Below are 20,828 nucleotides of genomic sequence, written 5' to 3' on the forward strand. Positions count from 1 at the left end.
AGATTCTATGAGTAACTTAGATAGTACCTACTTACTTACCTTTTAAGAGAAATTTGAAAATTCAATTTAGATAAATGATTAACAACAAATGCTGAACACAAACTTGGAATCGATTTATTTCAAATAAGTTCAGCTCTCACTGTGTCCATATATCAGGGTAGGAAGAAGGATTGTGCTTAGATTTCTTTCCCCACGTACCGTCAAATTTTTGAGAAATTGCTTGGTGGAACTCAACGCCACGCCAGAGCTAGAAAATAAAAATAAGTAATTACGGAGAGTGGGCATCAAACCCACGACCGGCGCTTTCATTCAGACCGCCTCTAGTCTATAACATAATTATTTGTCACAATTAACCACTAATAACCACTTAACGTATATATTTCTAAGATACACAACAAGGTAATAATGTAAATAACATTTTTTTATAGAATAAAAACTCATAAAAATATTATCAAGAGTTGTATTAGCCGTGCGTCGGTCGAAGTGTTGACGACATTACGCCTTTATGACTTTGTGTAGCGGATTCATTTTAATAAATTTGCTTCACTCGTAAGTATCTCCTAACTTCTTATTGCGGTTTAGTGTCATCTAACTGCTAGAGGGCGTTATCATCATTTTCAAAATTACATAATGATTCTGATTCTACTTACAATGGTTGTGGGTTCGACCCCGATTAAGGTATGTAGGATCGTTTTGCTTGATGGGCAAGCGAGCTGATCCAAAAAGGCACGGGTTTGAATACCACTTATTTTGATCTTTTAAGTGTGTTATTATAACACCTAAAAATATGTTTCAAGTGTGTTCGCAGTTAGTAATATCTATAACTAAACAATTTGAACGGACCAATCTCAGGATCGATAAAAATATTAAAAACTTTTTTCGGAGCAATGCTACAGGCTATATAACATCACGTTAAACATTTCAACGTATGAAGCGAAACGAACCCACACTACCTGAGCTGCGGTCAGTCGCCTCGGGTAGCAACAACGTGGCATGTGTCATACACAACCGTTGGTTACCTCCATTTGAACACGCGGGCGAAGCTGAAGGTAAAACCTAGTATTGTTATAATATATATTTTAATAAACATTGTTATTGTTTAAGAGTAACTGAAAGTGACATTTCACAATATTCATAAAAACATATACAAATAAAATATAATGAAAAGAATGAAGTTGAATGTAAAATGTCGGGCGCGTGTTGTGAATACAAAAATAAACAGAATTAGCATAGATTGAAGAAAGAAACGAGACTTGCATTGTGCGATCGGCGCTCACGTACCTTTTACATGTTATTATGTTTTATCTGGAACTCCTTTCAAATAGCTTTATTTCATATGATAATAGTGAATTGTTATGGATTATTCTTTTAGTTTAACGAGGTATTCTGCAGACAGCCGGCTGAGAGCAGGATAATCAGAGGAAACATGGTGTTAATAGACTTCGTTCTTCAACCACCGCCCAATGTTGGAGACATTGCGTTGTCTTATTGCTCTCGACGAGTCGAGAGTGAATGGAACCCATAACCATCGCGTTTACTGTAAGACGCTGTGCCGCTGCACCACGACGGTCTCATATTGTTTAATATTTCATATAACTATTGTATATTTAACTTTAATAGAAATATTGTTCCAAATGAAACATGTATTTAGAAGATTATTTTTATAGCAGTCGTGTAGTGAAGGTACAGCACACGGTTATCGAGAATTCATTGAAATAATCTTTTTCTTTATAAATGCTGTTGTTTTCTTTTCTACAATAACTAAGCAATTTTCTATTAAATATCTACTATTTTATTATAAAATCAAATTAAATCCAAAAAAGTATGAATTACGATTTATTAACTGTATAAACAGTATAGCCCCCCAAATACACTTAAATAATATTAAATATGTAAATATTCGTATAGATCAAGCGGATGAAGTCGCGCGCCGGACTTGTAGTGTTTAATAATATAATGGATCAGTTTTTGACTAGTATTCAAAGTTCTTAAATTACTAAAATGGTTATTAAAAATATGGGTCGGTGGCAGAAACTTGAAAATTAAGGACTTACTACTGATTACTGATGATGAATACTGATTACTACTGATAGAGGCAGACCTACCGAATATACTCGTCTCTCGTCGTGTCTGAGGAGTATGGCAACTAACACCGAGTGCTACGGGACGCTACGACACGTCGCTGCGAGACCTCTACGAACTTTGCGTCTACATTCCACAATCAGTTCGCGCGTCGCGCTTGCACAGTGTAGACGCGTGGTTCGTTGTACCTCCAGTGTAGAAACTTTATTCGATTTGGACTTCTGTAGCCAATATAATAGATAAGATAATGATTTTTTAAATCGTGTTTAAATCCTAGATTTTAAATATTTAGATAATGATTATTATAAACTAAAAGTTTAAAATGTTTAGTGATAGTGATTTGTCTTAACTTTTGTATCTTGTACTATTGGAAAGCTGGATAATACTGTAAGTAATTTTTCTTTTTACATTGGTTTCTTTAAAAGGAGGTTTAGTAAAGGAAAAATATTTATGTTTATATTGTTAGTCCATTTAAATATCACTCGCTACTAAGTTTTTGCTTGACTTGCCATATTACTTGTTCAAATAGTGCAAAAATAATATATTTGTATATACCAATATAAAAAAAATCACCAATATAAAAAATAATTTGAAGGCCAATCATGACCCAGAGGCACAAGCGTGTGACTGTAAACGCGACAGGTAGTGGGTTTGATTCCTACACGAGGAAATGAAATATTTGAGATTTTTATTTTTTGGTGTTGAGGCGAAGCGCGGCGCTGAGATCCGTCACTCAACACGCAATGCCTTCAGAATTTGACGAAAAAGAAGAAGCGGAGTATCTAAACATTACCCTGCTACATGCAGGATACAACGAGAAACTGAAATCATCTGTAATGTTTAGCGTGAACTTTGATCGCAAGTGCAGTAGGCTGCTCTCTCTCTATCCATCACAAAAAGTGAGTTTAAATTCCAATCAGTCGTTTTGGAGATTATCGCATTCAACCGAACAAAATCTTCTTTGTAAGATTAATATATAAAATAAATATTTGTTTACACAACTAAGAGGTAAGGCTAGTTCCGAAAAAAAAGTTTTAAGACTTAAATATAATTTCTAATTCTACTTGATCTGTTTCATATTTCAATAGTAAACACGTGATCTCGCATTCTTACCAATATTTGAAGAAACCGATAGTACAATGATAATGTTATCTTAAAAAATCAATATTAATCTGTATGAGCTTGTCTGTAATTAACGATTATTCTGGAGTATAGTAATATTCCATAATATTTTTTGATGTTCATGAATTAATCAAAAATTTAATTATCTGCATAAGAGACCATGGCACTGGGTCACAAAGTGTGACTGTAAAAGCGACTAGTTGGTTTCGATCTTCACTCGAGGAAAATGAAATATTTATTTAAATTTATATTCTCTTATATTCTCTTCGCTTCGGTGTCGAGGCAAAGCGCAGCGTTCTGCCATTCAACACGGAACGCCTCCAAATATGGCGGAAAAATGGGAACGAAGTATCTTAACACTAGGTTCCTTCTGCCTACCCTGCTATGCCTAAAGTGGCAATAAGAGAGCAGATGGTCATTCTACAAAAATCTACCTAAACATAGTAATATTTACTCAATACAGAATTATTTGTTTTAAGTAGGAATTAAACCTACGACCTCCTACTAACGAGATTCACTAATGTACATAACTTACAGAGCAGGCGCGTCAAATCGATTTAGTCGACATAAACGTGAATTGTAAACGTATGTATCGGCCCCGAGCTTAATTTACCGCACTTATTACTTCCTCGACCCTAAATTTTCATACTAAGCGATTGAGCAAAATTACTATCATTTACCAGCAAATTAGGGATACAAAGTTGCCAGCGTAGTGAGAACGATTGTCTAATTGAACACGCGATAGCACTGGGTTCGAATCCCGTTTTATATAATTTTCATAATATTTTAAATATTTTATTCCCTTATATTTAATATCTCTTTCACTTGGTCTTTGAAAACGACAAAAACGAAAACTGGAGTGACTTTCTTTGGGTACCCTTTATTTATTTAATTATTTTTAAAAGTAGGTACATATACATTTTAAGCGGAGGCCATCCGGGCGCAGCGGCACAGCATGTGGCTGTAAACTCATTCGTCATGGTTTCGACTCACACTCAAGGGAATGAATTATTTTAATTTCCTGATTCTTTTAAGAAAAAGAAAAAATACAATGTTTCGCCACTCAACAGCCAATGTCTCAAAAATGAGGGCGGTGCGCGGAGAACGGAGTGTCTTAACTATGCTCCCTCTGTCTACCCTGTACGTACGAGTATAGGTACTGTACGCAGGATACAGCATGAACATAAAACACAATATCGCTTAAAACCTGCTTTTATACTTTTTTTTTAATATATAGTACAAAAATGATAAATGGCAAAGAAAAACCTTGAAGATAACAAAAAAAAACAAAATTGTATACAGCTTATTATTATAGAGCACTTCGTCTCCTCTTATGTGTATAATATAAATAAAATTTGTTTACTTGAATCTCGAATGAGACATCAAATACTCTAGAGTCGTAAACACGACAAAATAACACTCAATTCTATTCAATTCATAATATTTTTATTCCAAATAAAAAGTTACATGCTTCATTTTTTGATCGTCAAATAATTTACCACCAGATCACTAAAGTTAGTGCCTCAGACCTGAGAAGAACCCGCGCAAGAAACTCAACGGGATTTTATATATTTTAAACCTAAATGACTATTTTACTGATATAAGTATAAAGTAAAGACAAAATAATAGTTTCACGCTGTATCCCGCACAACGCACGCACCGCCCAATTTTGATTGATTGATTGCCCAATGAGATTAGCGGTGAGATAATGAGAACTCATTACCTCAAGTGGGAATCGAATCCACAACCGTCGTATTTGCGTTAAATACTTATTGGCTTTTTCAAATGATTAAAGATTATAATATAAATAATTTCATAAATAAATCTCCACACCATCACAAAACATTAATCCGTTAAAAGTAATTGTATGTATTAAGTGCCATCTTTTTTAACACCAAGGTCAAGAACCAACGGGTGCTGTTCTCTTCTATAGTCTACGAATAATAGTCCGTTGAAAACCATTTCATTAGTGAGTAGTCAGTAGAGGGGCGCGCGCACGTCATGTACGCGTACACAAATACTAAGTGATTTATTACGGCTTTTACATATTAAAATATTGCTTCTAACACCATTATTCTTATACGATTTTTGTTTTGTGTTACAATTTGTTGGTAGCACGAGGCGTTACGTCAACTTGTATGGGGACGTGAGCATGTAGGCATGTGGGCATGGGACGTGCGAGGCCAGATTGCGCTATCTTGGAATAACCGCGAATAAACAATTGGTTTAGTAGCAAGGCAGGCACGAAGTCGCGGGCTACGACTAGTTCTAGTTAGTCTGAAAGAAAGTTTTGATTTGTACACGTGTTGTTATTTAAAATAACAAAGAGAAAACCGTTTCTTGGTATTAAAGGAAAAAAGAAAATAATTTGAAATCTCTGAGGCTTTTTTTGCCTACTTTTTGTCCGTTAAAATATTATATATCCTATCTATATATATATTAAAGGACTTGTCCTCACTGACTGAGGTAAGACGCACGCACAGCCGTAACCACTGATGGTAGAAACGATAAATTTGGACAAAAGTTTACTTTCGTAAACTGGACATCCACTAAGAAGGAATTTTGAATAATTTTAACCCCAAAGGGGTGAAATAGGGGTTTAAAGTTTGTATGGAAAAAAAATTAAATCGGCACTGACTTTAATAAAATTTTAAATTTTGATTTTTAATAGTATTTAATTGAACACGTCTTCCACCGTTTTCTAGAATTCTCCCCCTAAGGGTGCAAATAAGGGGTTAAAAGTTTGTATAGGTTTTTTTTAAATCGTCACCAATTTATATAAAATTTGAAATCCAGACTCTTAAACGTATATAATTAAACACATGTTTCATGGTTTTCAAGAATTTACCCCCTAAGGGTGCCAATAAGGGGTTGAAAGTTTGTATGGAAAAATATTTAAATCGCCACCGATTTTTATAAAATTTGAAATTTAGACTTAAAAATATTTTATTGAACACATGTTTCATGGGTTATTAGAATTAAACCCTTAAATAGGCAAGCGAAGCTGCGCGCGTCCGCTAGTATCTTATAAAACAAAGTCGCTTTTCGTGTCTGTCTGAACTTTCTAACTCTTCTTCTTCTTCTAACCACCCAACGGATTTTTATGCGGTTTTCACCATTAGGTCGAGTATTTTTCAGGGAGGGTTTATATATAGTTTATTATTTGTACATTCTTATGTAAATTAACATAAATACGATAAATGTGTCTAAAGTCCTACCCGTTGAGACACTTTCGCGCATGCGCTGCTTTAGTGGTAAGTACTACATGAAAAAAATGTACTGGAGTATTGTTCCTCTTGATAAGATCTACAAAAAAGTCCGCGAGAGCATATTTTTATCTTTTAAGGTTATTTTTAAACAGAAATATGATCACTACACGTTTGTAGTGATCATATTTCTGTTTAAAAATAGTAATTTCAATATATTTTTTATTGTGAGGGATATTTTTCCATAATGGTATTAATCCTTATCCTTTAAAACACTTTATTAATTTTCTACGTTAAACGAAGATAAAATTTGCTTTTTACACAATTTCGAAATTGCGAATAGTTTTAGAGAAAAACGCATTTAATTGTTGACACATCACGCCGTTGACTCATCAGCTGTGCCGACTCAAGTTTTACTTATCCCTTACTCTCAGCATATAAATAAGTATATTAGTTACGTTGGCGATTTAATGTAGATGAACTGTCTTTTACTGTTTTTTCATTTTAATAAGTACTTTAGAAGTTGTTAAAATACTAAAACATCCTTGCTGCGAAACGCGCCTCGCGACGCTTATTTATACAAGCGCGTCATGAGCAGTCATCGGTGGTTCAGTGGTAGAATGCTCGCCTGCCACGCGGGCGGCCCGAGTTCGATTCCCGGCCGATGCATTCTATTTAATTTTCCTCACAGGCAGCCACGTAGTGCCTACCCAACCGGTGTCGCTGTTTTAACAGCATTAACCACAAGCTCGAAAAAAAACCCGCCTGTCTCTATAGCAACGAAGATTTAGATGCGTTTGCACGTATTGGATAATTGGAGTTGAATGTATTATTTCAGCGCGATATATTTGGTTTCACATTTTTTATAGTAGTTATTAGTAGGTAGGTTTTTGTTTATAATTTCTTCCGTTTAAAAATAGTCATTTAACTATCTAAAAATAGTCATTTAAATATATTTTAATAAGTACTTAAAGAGATTAGTAGCACAGATTTAAAATTACAGTACTAAAAAATCCTTGCGGATTAACGGTTCGCCGCCCACCACGTGTCCGTCGTGCCTCGCAACATTTTGCTTATAATAGTGGATCCGCCGCACCCGCCTGGCTTCTTTCCCCCGGGCATCGAAGGAAGGCCTGCTCATTATGCTGCTGAGGGATACCGATCTATAATCCTTCTTAGTACAGTCGCCAAGCTGTTCGAGAAGTTACTCCTCTCACTTCTTCAGTGACACCCACACCCACAAAGCGAGCAGTTTGGCGAACGGGTATACCATTCTGGGTAAACTACGCAACAGTGATCAACCGAGAGAGAGTGTGAGTGTGCAATAGCAGTCTTCCTTGACGTAGCACGCGTATTCAACCGCGTCTGGCACCCGGGCTTACTTCATAAAGTGCTCAGAGCGAGCACCCCCCAGCACGTCGCGCATGTCTTTGCCGCTCTGCTTTGAAAGTGACAGGACATTTTGCGTGAGAGTTGAGTGCTAGCAGCGACCCGATCGCTGCCGTTGTCCCAGTCAGAATTTTGTCACCTGCTCTCTACGCACTATACATTGATGACATCACAATGCCCTAGCGAGTATTACTCAACGAGAAATCCTGTAGGTCGCACGGAACCTCACCCTCCGGCGAGTGACGCAGGCACCATACTGCATGAACACCACGCGCCACTTACCGCAACCTAAAAATAGAAATCCTAGAGGTACACATTGGTCGCCTCGTGTCCAACGTATTCCATTGCGCCGGTGTATCGGCTCACCTGCACCTAAGGAGCAGCACTCCGCATACCCGACCGCCCGAGGTCAGACGTCTTCATCCGAGGGACTTTCTATCCTCCTCCAAATCCGACGCATGAGCAGTCATCTTGGTCGTTTAATCTAGGCCTTCCTCAAGAAACCGAGTGTTCAATTCCAATTCCTTTCATGTGTCTGCTCTAAAGCAGGTTTTCGCCTGGGACCACGGTCGGACCAACGCAACGCTCTGATGTCGTTCTGAGCTACTACGGAGATGGCCGAGAGAATGCTTCAATTCTGCGCCTGGCAAAGTAAATTTAGAAGTGATTACACGTATTTTGGAGTTATCCAATAATTATAATGTATTTCCACGCGACATAGTTGGTTACATCTTTCGTTTAAGTATTTTTGGGTAAGAGAATAGTAGGTAGTCTGTTGTTTATAATTTCTTTCGTTTAAGTTTTCTGTTTTTTGTGTTATTTATTTGTGTTTATTTTAAAACAATGGGAAAATCCTTATTGGAATTACGAAAATGCGGGTTGCATTAGGGTTTAATTAATTTTCACGTTATCTTAAGTGCTTTGCAAACATACATTATATGAATAATTCAGTAGTTAAGGCGGGCGAAGCCGCGAGTGGTTCGCTAGTAAATTTATAAATAACAATAGTTGATTCTTTCAAGTGAGAATCGAACTCACAGAAGTCGCTTTTACAGACAATTGAGACATTTCGTTTCCAGTCAACGAATGTCACTATCACTATTATATAAGAAACTAGTGCACGCGCGCAGCTTCGCCTGATTATTTGCACTCTTAGGAGTGAATTGTAATAAATCATGAAACACGTGTTTAATGAAATATTTTTAAGAGTCAAGTCATTTCAAATTTTATAAAAATCTGTGGCGATCTACATTTATGACACTTCATTCAATTCCTTGCGCGTTGAGTGGTGCAACTCAATGCGCCGCTTACACTACCTAAGCGGAGAAACGAAAATAATGTCATACGTAAACCATATTCATATTACATATTTATTTGAAATAATATACGAGAGACTCTCAAAGTAAAAGAAAAAATATGACTACTTAATTCGTCAATATCACTTTATTCTAATACAGTGTGATGAGCCAAATTGTTCTGTCAGTTCAGGAAACAGTTACCGACGTCTGGAAGTTCAGTTTGTTGTTCCTTTTCACATTGTACCTGCCTGGGATTATTTTTGTTTTAAAGGCAATATATCAGAAAGTATTTTCAAACCTGTTATTGTAACATATGTACATTTACATATTTGAGTATGATGAATAGTGTGTTGTTTAGAATACCAACACCTTACTTTATTAGCACCCGCATAGGCGGGTGTAGGCAGGGTGTCTACAGTCATTGTGCCGCTGCGCCCCGACGCGACGGTGTCATAACTCACCACCTGTGTCAATAAATTATGGTCATTCCTTAGCCTGATGTATAAAGTTTTAAATATAAATAATTCTTTTCCATCGAATCTTAATAAAATTGTAGAATAAGAGGAGAACTGAGTGTCTTAACGCTAGGTTTCCTTCTGCTTACCCTGCTGTGTGCGGGATACAGCGCGAAGCTGTAATTTTGTAAAATTCTCTCTTAGCGCTCCCACATCCTTTAACTTACCTTCACGCCTATTTTCAATTTTCTATGTCCAGTACTCTCGTCTGTGCGTTGTTTGTGCGGGAGGCGCGAGGCGGTGCGGGGCGGCGCGGGGCGGTGCGGGGCGGCGCCGGCGGTCCGTCTGTCACTAATTGTTCGTTTGAAACTCACTCGAAGGCTTCGTGCTTCGTGGAATATTTTCATGGAGCAGTCGTATTTTTCATAGATAGTTAAACACTATGTATATATGTTTTATAGGTTCTCGGTGGTTTCCGCAAGCAGGTTATGTTAAGAGACTCCGTTCTCCCACTTTCCGAAAAATTTTAGAGATATTATATGTTCAGTTTTGTTTTATTACGGAGCAAGTCATGAGGTATGGAGAGCTCACGAAGCAGGCTATACGGTAGGACAGAGATGACGTCGCACAGCAGGAGAGTGCACGTCTATCAGAGATACAGTTATCGAATAATTCAATATTAGCTTGTATGCCAATAGCTCGACAGTGGCCGAGTATCGAAGGGTATATAATATATTGTTTAGATGAAGTGGAAGGTCAACAGTCACCATTGACGTGAGGGGGTGATTCTCGTTGTGTTGTTTTAGGAGTTGTTTGTTACAAGCGTGTTCTATAATGTATGAGCAAAAAGGGGAAGGTTTAGTTTTGTGACCATATTTGTACGACTTTTTTTATCCCCTTTTTTTAAAACCTGTTCTAACGTCGTGTTATCACTAAGACTGACAGCAGTTATTTATTATTTACAATTTTTTTAACTGAACGATATATATATTTGGGTGGGTTTTATACTGTATTGTGCATGGTTAGACCGGCAGTTAGTGCACGTTGACTTTATTAATTTAATGCAAAAAATTTAAAAACTTACAATATCAAAATAATTATATATACAGTAGTTTTATGATAATCATAACAAGTTTGTAAAGCTGCCAACTATACAAACATATCGTTATTTATTACTGTATTTTTAATAAAAAATACAAACATGGATTATTTTTTTAGATAAGTGTAATATTTTTATAATTTTTAAAGTGTTATACCACACTTAGGAAAGAGAAACAGCGCGCGCGCCTCTTGGAAATCATCCAAGAGGCGCGGATTCCCGCTACCTAAAAAAATTATACGTTTTCTAAATACTTAGTAAGCGCCATATTGTTTAATATTTTCTTATCTATCTTTGACGCCGGAGCTGCTTATCATCTGTCTGTAAACAAGATGGTAGTGCATTTGATTTTCACTCACGCAGTTTATTAGTTTAAATATCCTCGCTCTGGTGATTTGTCACTAGGTCGTCGTTCGTCACTATGGAATACAACTGCGTTCCTCCTCCGTACTGCCAATCTATAATTAATGCCTTGAAAGTTCGGCAGAATGTGGAGAATCAAGTTTTTAAGTACTATGTTCTCTCTGCCCGCCCTGGTATATGCGGAGTAGTGTGCACCTGCAAAACAATATTACAAAAATATCTAATAGACGGCTTTTTAATAAAAAAAGTCTACCATTTAAGTCACTATTCGAGTAGATATTGAAAAGACATCTTTTACCCTTTTCACCCTCGAGAACATCTTACATGATTTATGGATCAACCGCTTCTCACGCTGCTGTTCATGTTGTTGTACTTGACTGTCGCGTCTGTGCGTGCCACTACGTACGAGTATAGCGGAGGGCGTATTTGTTTTGGAAAATCTAATTTTCTTATATCATTTATTATCATAACATTACACATTCTGGGTCTCTTTTTAAAATGATAAAGTCATGAATATTGTGTTATTGACAAGAGAACCAGTTTTTATTGTGAAGCCAATTTTCTATTTGTAAAAACATTATTTGTGTAGCTTCACCTGGGGAGACCGGCCTCTACCGGCCTCTATCTGCTGTACCAGCTGAAATGGAGTGTCTTATTATTATATTCCCTCTAGAACCTAGTGGCGGTAGTCAATGCCAGGCTTTGTACCGTTACCAGAAAGTTTTATATCAATAAGTATGTAAGTAAGTAACTTACTATTACAAGTAAAATTACAACGTAAAACTGTCATTTCATTCCGCCAAGAAGGAATCAAACCACAGACGTCGCGTTTCCATTCAGACGCAGACAGCCTCAATCTTAATTTATAAAGCTATATTAAAGAAACTTGTTACTTAGTTGTACGGCTTCATAAATCTGTAACCAAATCTCAACGTTAATATTGTCTTTTATATTTTGCTTCGTCGGCGTCGCTCCGTTCCGTTCCGTTCCGTTCTCTTCGTTAAATTTTCAGTTTCGGAGCATAATAGTCGTGAACGGAATAATAGTTGGTAACTTCATATTAAATGTAGGTAGGAGTATGATGGGGTATTATTATTAACACAAATGTTATAAAATGTCCTCTGAACTCTAAATTATATGACTTTAAAGTCGAGTGGCTTACTGGTAACCCTTGAAGAGTTTCACTTTTTAAGTCCAGGCTTAGGTGAAAAGAAAGAAACCGTTTATAGCAGCATATAAAATCTAGTGCTAAGACACTCGTTCCCCGCGCACCGCCGTTGATTGCTTGGGGACTTCAACGCCGCGCTTTGTCGTATAGTAAATAATTCTTTCTCCGGGTTGCTTCCCGAAAGTTTCGGAAAAAAACGGAAGGACGTTTCCAGCAAAAGATATGCTTTAAATTACGACCGACCGACGCACTTGCATTTATAATTCTAGTTATTATATAATTGAAGTGGGACTGCATTAAGGCAATTACGTTGTTCAATAAAAGCGAGTGGAATTGAAGTTAATGAAACAAAAAGCATTGTTATAACAACTCCGCGTCAGCGACGTGACTCGATTAGGGGGGATTAGGGGGGGTGTTCATCGTCAATTATACAACAATTAGTATCGCGTTTGATTTATTCCAGAATATACGGCTCGTGGTGCAGCGGCGGCCTCTGACTGTAACTTAATGAATTATTTTCATTTCCTCGAGGCGTAGTGTTGTGTTCCGCCACTCATCGTGTAATGTCTCAAATACTTCAAATTAGGTGATGTGTGGGGAATACAAAAATAATATTACATATTTAAAACGTTTACTTTTAAAAATAAAATAAAAGATATTAAATTCCCGCTTGGACAATTGTTTGTAACGATCCAAGTTTTTTCATTGTATGTTATCCGTACTCATTGTACGAACGCGACTTCTGTAAAGGAGGAGAAGGAGGAGGTTATCTATTCGAATGTACTTTGACTCAGGAGTGTGGTGCTTCCTGTGTGCTCCCATTTTAATTAGTTGGTCTATTTCTAACAATGTTCCCCAGGGAAAATCATATTAGTCTTAAATTTGCTTTAAGTATGTGTGTGACAAATGGACGACTAATTCAATATCCCGCCAACCAACTTCGATAATTCTTTTTTTTATCGGAAAGGGTACTTCACATCGAGGGTAGTTTGGTGAAATTTTGGTTAGGTTAACATTCGTTTCTGAAATTCATGAACTCGTTTTTTCTTCTTAAATATATAATAAACTACTATTATTATACAACATAAATTCCTAAAATAATATATTCTATTTTCGTATGAAATGAATAATTTCATATTCAAATCTGCACTATCTTTTTGACACTTGTGACACTCAGTTTTGGTTCTAAAAGTATAATAGTTTAAATGTGTTTTCGTGAAAGTTGGGTAACTGAGGTTCAACATTTAATTACTCTATCTACTTTATTATTCTACTAACAATTGTGTATGACACTTGACATATACTAAGCGCCCGAGGTGACATGAGTATATAGAGAGAGTTGACGATGCCACTATACAGAAGTGGGATGGTTGCAGCGTTAAGTTCCGCCACTCAACACGCAATGCCTCCAGAATTCGGCAGAAAGTAGGAAACTGAGTGTCTGTCGTGTGCGGGATACAGCGTGAAGCTGATTTATTTATAAAAAATATACTACCACCACTCTAGTGTGGGGAAAATAGTAAGGATAATAAACGTTTTAAAGGAACTACAAAGTTCGGAAATTCATATGTTCCCGCTCCCCGCTCCCCGCTCTGGCAAATGAATGAAGCGAAACACGACGCTAAGTTAAGCCTGAGCCGTGCTGAATTTGAGAAAAAAATATATTAAAAATATTTAATTCATTTTAGTTTAAACATTACTTTAAATACACTTTAAACACTACACTAAATAAAGTAAACATGAAATGAATCTAAAATGCAATAAGCAATAACAGTAAACAGCAGTTTCTCAATCTTCACATTCGTCTGCATTCATGAGGTGCGTTACGGAGGCGTTACGGAGGTGTATCATTTGCACGTACGTATTCATGCTATTTGAAACTATGGTTATATTTCAGAATGTCTCAACTCAGTTTAAGTTTGATTGACTCAGCCATGTCAATATTGTAATATTAAATTTTGTATTTACGTTGCGAGCGGACGGTCTGTGTGTCTCCCTTTAGTACCCCTTACGATATAGGGTAGACTTGTTTAAACAACTATGCATATATAATATTGTACTTTTCAATATTTACTCGCTGAGTTTAATTCACATATATACCTTACTAATAAGAAAAAAAATACACAAATCTGTGCCTTACAATACCAGGAAAACAAACATATTACAAATACATATGTACTATATATATATATATATATATATAGGCAGAGGAAGGCCTCGGTTGGTCTTCTAGGAAATAGGACCTGAAGGACCCCCGAAGGACACGTTTGAAGAGGTTAATGACAGTGGACAGAGCGAAAGAGACATGTACAGAGTGTAGCGTTTGACGCTCCTTTCTCTTTGGTTACGCGTGTACTGTATCGCGTCTCTCAAATATATGTTTGTTTGTAGTATAATCTGAAACCCCAAACAAAGTCAAGTTAATTTCAACGTTCGTGAACAGCTAATGCATTTCACAAAAACCTCCTTCCATCAGTCATATAAAAGTAACGTAAAGGCAAATAACTCAGGAAAGCTCTGAAGCAATTATAACGACATACGAATGTACGAGCTTCCCTTTGAGCTTTTAGGTTTAAAACCTCGAGTTATAACATAACATGAGGAAAGACATCTGCGCTAATGTAAGAGAGTCACGAGTGTATGTACACTATATACATGTAGCATAAATGTTGGCAATGACGGACTTCATCTTGTTAGTATTGTTTTTAAATTTAAACAAAACAATTTTTTGTATTTTATGTCCTCAGTGAGAAAATCATTATATTTGAATTATTTTCATACCCTCGCCTTAGTAGTCAAACTTAAACATTAGACGCTCATTTTTGAACTAACCTAAAAATGAACTGCTTAAAAATGTGTTAATCTTATTCCATGTATGTATGTAGGTGCAAGCAACATATATAAGAATGCAAGCAGCCGAACTACCGCTATCAACGTCTGACAGCGCAGCGGCCTTGTCAGCATACTTAGTAGTCGCGACGCGAGTTCAAATCTGCCCTTGAGCGTATCTAATTTACTTAATATTCATATTATTTTTTAGTTATATAATTTAATTCGGAAATCAGCGGAATCGGACTTCAACGCCGCGCTGTGCCTCGATACTAGAGCACTACCTAAGAGCCCACAACAAGCCGCGCTATCTTATCACGCCATTACACGATTATCCCTCATTACACACTTGTGTACCACTCCACAGAGTTGTACAACTAAAAATAACAATTTTTATAAAAAGATTAATAAGTTACTTCACGTTTTTCCCTTATATAGTAGGGTAGGCAGAGGGAACCCGGGGAATCTAGTGTAAAGGCACTCCGTTTGCTATTAATATTAATTTACATTTTGTTTTAAAAAATAAGCTTTTAGTTGCACATAGAACTAGTACGACAAGTACAGTTCTGTCAAACCACATGCAATGTTTTGAAAAATAAGGCGGAAAGAAGTGAAAAACGAGTGTCATAACATAAGGACCACAATGATACCAATGGACCCATATAAGAAATGCAGATAGAGTTTATTAGAGAGATAAAGTTTATTAGCCTCGAATAGCATATTACAAAGACACTATTTTTGTCACTGTGAAAAACATCTTTCGTAGTTATAATTAATAACTTAGGAAAATTGTAAGTGTTGCTCATATTTCATACTAACGAGAAGACGATTTGTAAACATCTTCATTAATAACGTGCAGAAGAACATCCCTGAAGTGCTGATTCCAGCTTTTGGAGGAGACATTTGTTATCTTACTATTTATTATTGAGACTTCGTGGTGCTTCGGCCGCTCCGTCGTGTGAGGCACAGAGGCAGTGTCTCCTTACTCGAGTGTCCATGCTCTCCGTCGGACTGTCGATATATAGTTTTTTATATGTGTATGCAAATAGGCATATATGAATGTCATAAATATTTATCTCATATAATTAAACACAGTTTTACTTGCGTGTTTGCTTGTGTGGTCTCGAAAAAAACTGCCTTCCGCATACGATTCTTCTACGACAGCTAAGCGATAACCTCTTAAGATGTTGGTCGAGGCTTTTCGCTATTAGACCGTTAACCGAAACCACTATCGGCACAATGATAGTCGCATTGGCATCCCACATGGCGGTCATCTCATGGGCTACGTTCAAATATTTAGATAATTTTTCTTTTTCGGCCTCCATGAGATTGTCATCATGTTGGATCCCTGCGCGGCGCGCCACAAGTAAATATTATTAACATTTTTATTTATATAGCAATAATCCGAACTTGGCGCATCTGGCATCTGGCAGTAGCAGCTTGGCGAGCTGTACGCCTTTCAAGCAATTTCAGCTTCAGTCCTCAAATACTGGGATATCGAAAATATTGAAAGTTTATTGAAACTTTTATATAATTTTAAAATTACTTTTCTATGGAGTTTATTAAGAAATAGAGTTTCTTGCTAGAATGGCAGTGCTATAGCTGCTTGAAAAATCCGGTTTCATTTTTAACTTTATTTTCTTGGTCATTGGTTGATCATTATCATTAACATAATGATTAATTTATCAAATTCTTAACATTCTTAATACTAAATGCCATAACGTTTTGTCTATATCTTAGTTAATTAATATTCTTTTTTTTAGTTTCACGCTATATCTCGCATATAATAAGGTAGTCGACATTACAAGCAGACGGGAACCCAAAAATTTTGTGTTTAGACACGCCTTTCTCTCTAAGACCGTTCCTCACTTTAATATCCTCCTCGCCTCTAGAGTGGCGGAACTGAACGATGCGTACCACCCGAAGCGACCAGAGCGAGAAAATGATAAATATAAATATTTCCCCGAATTCTGATCACGATATCTCCTTTGAAGGTACGGATCACTAAAAATCTATTCATTTTATACAAACAGAACTCTACACCATTACCTATGTAAGAGAACCGATAGGAAGTGCAAAGTTGGCTACAATTCAAGCATTTACATTCTGACTTAAGAAGATTCAAAACAGATTTTCCGATCACCAGAGTTAAGACGGTCGGAGCTGAATTTGTACTGTATTTGTTTCCACGAACGAGGAAATACTTATGCACTTTGAATGTATAAACAAACACGTGTATAAAGGACGCCAGCCGAGGCCACAGGGGCACAGAGTGCGACTGACTGCATATGCGGCTGGTTGTGGACTCGATCTCCACTCGACGAATGGAAATATTCATTTCTTCGCTCTGATCAACACGCAATGCTTCCAGTATTCAGCAGGAAGTGGGGAACGGAGTGTTTTGACACTGGATTTCTAATGCGTACCCTGCTGTGTGCGGGATACAGCGTGAAGCTGATTTTATATGTACCCGGAGTAAGTATAGACTTTCGTTACGAAGAAACTATTGGACTTAAGAAGAAGAATTTTGGCATGGTTAGGATATTTCAATTTCGCTACGTTCATACGACACGAGTAATAAATAACACTGTTTAAGTACAAATACTGTATATTTTAATTTATATTCATTACAATTTATAGTGTTACATCAATTCATAACTTATAACACTTCATCGTCCATCTTCTAGAAATGCAATGCTAACAAAACTCGTTCTAAATTCAAATGTCTCTCTCATCCTGCTATTCATATTAACACGTGAACGTGAAGAAAAATATCATTTTTTTGAAACATTACGCATAGTAATTAATATATCTTAAGACATCAGGATACAGCCAGAGGGAACCTCGTTGTGTGTGACGCACCACCTACTTCCTAGACGCAATGTCGCGCTTTGTCTTGTGACCGGAGCGAGGAAATAAAAATAATTTATTTAACTGAGCGGGAATCGAAGCCACAACCATCACGTTGGCAGTCAGAGTCCGCCGCTGCGCCAGGAAGGCCTCTAATATTCATTGTTTAATATTACCATATTGTAGAGTTCCGAAACTGCATCAATTTGTACTATAATTAATTCTAACTGTTGAAACTTAATGAATAAATTACGTCTCAACTGTTTCTGACACCCGGAGTAAGTAACTACTATTGAATAGACTGTCGGAGCGGAGCGTTCATCGACGATAATGCAATAAAGTTAACTTCTTGGATTATTTGTAAGAAGATTGACCAAAAAAAGAATGCATCCACATTCAATATACATACATACATAGCTTCACGCTTTATCCCTACCAGGGTAGCCAGAGAGAACGGAGCGCCAAACGCTACGGTCTCTACATACTTCTCTTGACTCCGCATATCCTATTAAGAGATCGCATCTCCACGGCATTCATCTTTCTTACATTCTTCTTCTGTAATACCCACATTTCGCCGCGGTATAACAACGTCGGTACCAACACTGCATTGTGTACGGCCAAACGCGCAGCTGTGCTGACGTTTCGCCGTCTCATCAATGCAGCTAAGGCTCCGTTAACTCTGTTACCGGCAGCAACACGCCTTTCCACATCCATCTCGTATCTTCCATCTCTACTGAATATACTTCCCAAGTATACCACCTCAACCACTTGACATTGCATTCCGTCTTTTCTTCGTTTCTTTCGAGTACCAGAACCTTTGTCTTACTCGCCTCCAGGCTTAGAGTATTATTTTCACACCTTTCTTTCAGAGTGGTGACTAATGCCTGCAACTCGCAATCTGATGATGCAATGAGCACTGCATCATCTGCATAAAGTAGGCAATTCACATTCAAGTCACCTACTTTCACTCCCATATCACTTTGTTTCACATTCAAAATGTAAAAATAATATAATTGTTTCTATTTTTCTAGCTTCACGCTGTATCTTGCATATTGCAGGGTAAACAGAGGAAAGATAAAGAGGAGAATGTTAAGACACTCCCCGCGCACCTTGTAACCCCACGCCAGACGCAGTGCCGGTACTTCTTAATGTCCATGAAGATATCAGTCATTACGTATTTCGGCAATTTTATACTTAAGGCAGCTCTACATTTTAATAGATAAAGCGCGGCGCTGAGTTCCGCCACGAGTCTAACACTCAAAGTCTTTAAAATTGGGTAGAAAGTGGAGAACGGAATGACTTAACACTAGGTTCTCTCTGCCTACAATCAATCTAACAATCAAAGATACATTAATTTAAACTATACAGATGTACTAGCGACCCGCTCGCGGCTTCGCCCGCCTTTACTGAATTATTCATAATGAATGTATGTTTGCAAAGCATTTAAGATAATGTGAAAATTAATTAAACCCTAATGCAACCCGCATTTTCGTAATTCCAATAAGGATTTTTCAATTGTTTTAAAATAAACACAAATAACAGAAAACTTAAACGAAAGAAATTATAAACAACAGACTACCTACTATTCTCTTACCCAAAAATACTTAAACGAAAGATGTAACCAACTATGTCGCGTGGAAATACATTATAATTATTGGATAACTCCAAAATACGTGCAATCACTTCTAAATTTACTTTGCCAGGCGCAGAATTGAAGCATTCTCTCGGCCATCTCCGTAGTAGCTCAGAACGTCATCAGAGCGTTGGTCCGACCGTGGTCCCAGGCGAAAACTTGCTTTAGAGCAGACACATGGAAGGGGAGGGGATTGGAATTGAACACTCGGTTTCTTGAGGAAGGCCTAGATTAAATGACCGAGATAACTGCTCATGAGTCGGATTTGGAGGAGGATAGAAAGTCCCTCGGAAGAAGAAGTCTGACCTCGGCGGCCGGGTATGCGGAGTGCTGCTCCTTAGGTGCAGGTGACCGGTTACACCGGCGCAACGGAATACGTTGGACGCGAGGCGACCAATGTGTACCTCTAGGGTTTCTATTTTTAGGTTGCGGTGAGTGGCGCATGGTGTTCACATAGTATGGTGCCTGCCTGCGTCACTCGCCGGAGGGTGAGGTTCCGTACAACCTACAGGATTCCTCGTTGAGTAATACTCGCTAGGGCATTGTGATGTCATCAATGTATAGTGCGTAGAGAGCAGGTGACAAAATTCTGATTGGACAACGGCAACGATCGGGTCGCTGCTAGCACTCTCAACTCTCACGCAAAATGTCCTGTCACTTACAAAGCAGAGCGGCAAAGACTTGCGCGACGTGCTGGGGGGTGCCCGCTCTGAGCACTTTATGGAGTAAGCCCGGGTGCCAGACTCGGTTGAATACGCGTGCTACGTCAAGGAAGACTGCTATTGCACACTCACACTCTCTCTCGGTTGATCACTGTTGCGTAGTTTACCCAGAATGGTATACCCGTTCGCCAAACTGCTCGCTTTGTGGGTGTGGGTGTCACTGAAGAAGTGAGAGGAGTAACTTCTCGAACAGCTTGGCGACCGTACTAAGAATGATTATAGATCGGTATCCCTTAGCAGCATAATGAGCAGGCCTTCCTTCCATGCCCGGGGGAAAGAAGCCAGGCGGGTGCGGCGGATCCACTATTATAAGCAAAATGTTGCGGGGCACGACGGACGCGTGGTGGGCGGCGAACCGTTAATCAGCAAGTATTTTTTAGTACTTTAATTTTAAATCTGTGCTACTAATCTTTTCAAGTACTTATTAAAATATATTTAAATAACTATTTTTAAACGGAAGAAATTATAAACAAAAACCTACCTACTAATAACTAATACAAAAAAATATGAAACCAATATCGCGCTGAAATAATACATTTAACTGAAATTATCCAATATGTGAAACGCATCTAAATCTTCTTTGCTATAGAGGCAGGCGGGTTTTTTTTCGAG

The 20,828-nt window shown here is 37.6% G+C and overlaps 1 protein-coding gene across 2 annotated transcripts in view; it reads left to right on the forward strand.

The window, feature by feature from the left end:
* Positions 1–2,214: 2,214 nt before the first annotated feature.
* Positions 2,215–20,828, forward strand: part of AstC-R2 (Allatostatin C receptor 2) — a 72,685-nt gene continuing 54,071 nt past the window's right edge. For both annotated transcript variants that reach the window (XM_085204886.1, XM_085204887.1), the window contains exon 1: positions 2,215–2,469. The gene's annotated coding sequence lies outside the window, so the exon portion shown is untranslated. The remainder of the gene's footprint in view (positions 2,470–20,828) is intronic.

The sequence above is a fragment of the Heliconius melpomene genome, chromosome 20 (genome assembly GCF_056956725.1).
Source record: "Heliconius melpomene rosina isolate 202511_hmr_F chromosome 20, ASM5695672v1, whole genome shotgun sequence".
Lineage (NCBI taxonomy): Eukaryota > Metazoa > Arthropoda > Insecta > Lepidoptera > Nymphalidae > Heliconius > Heliconius melpomene.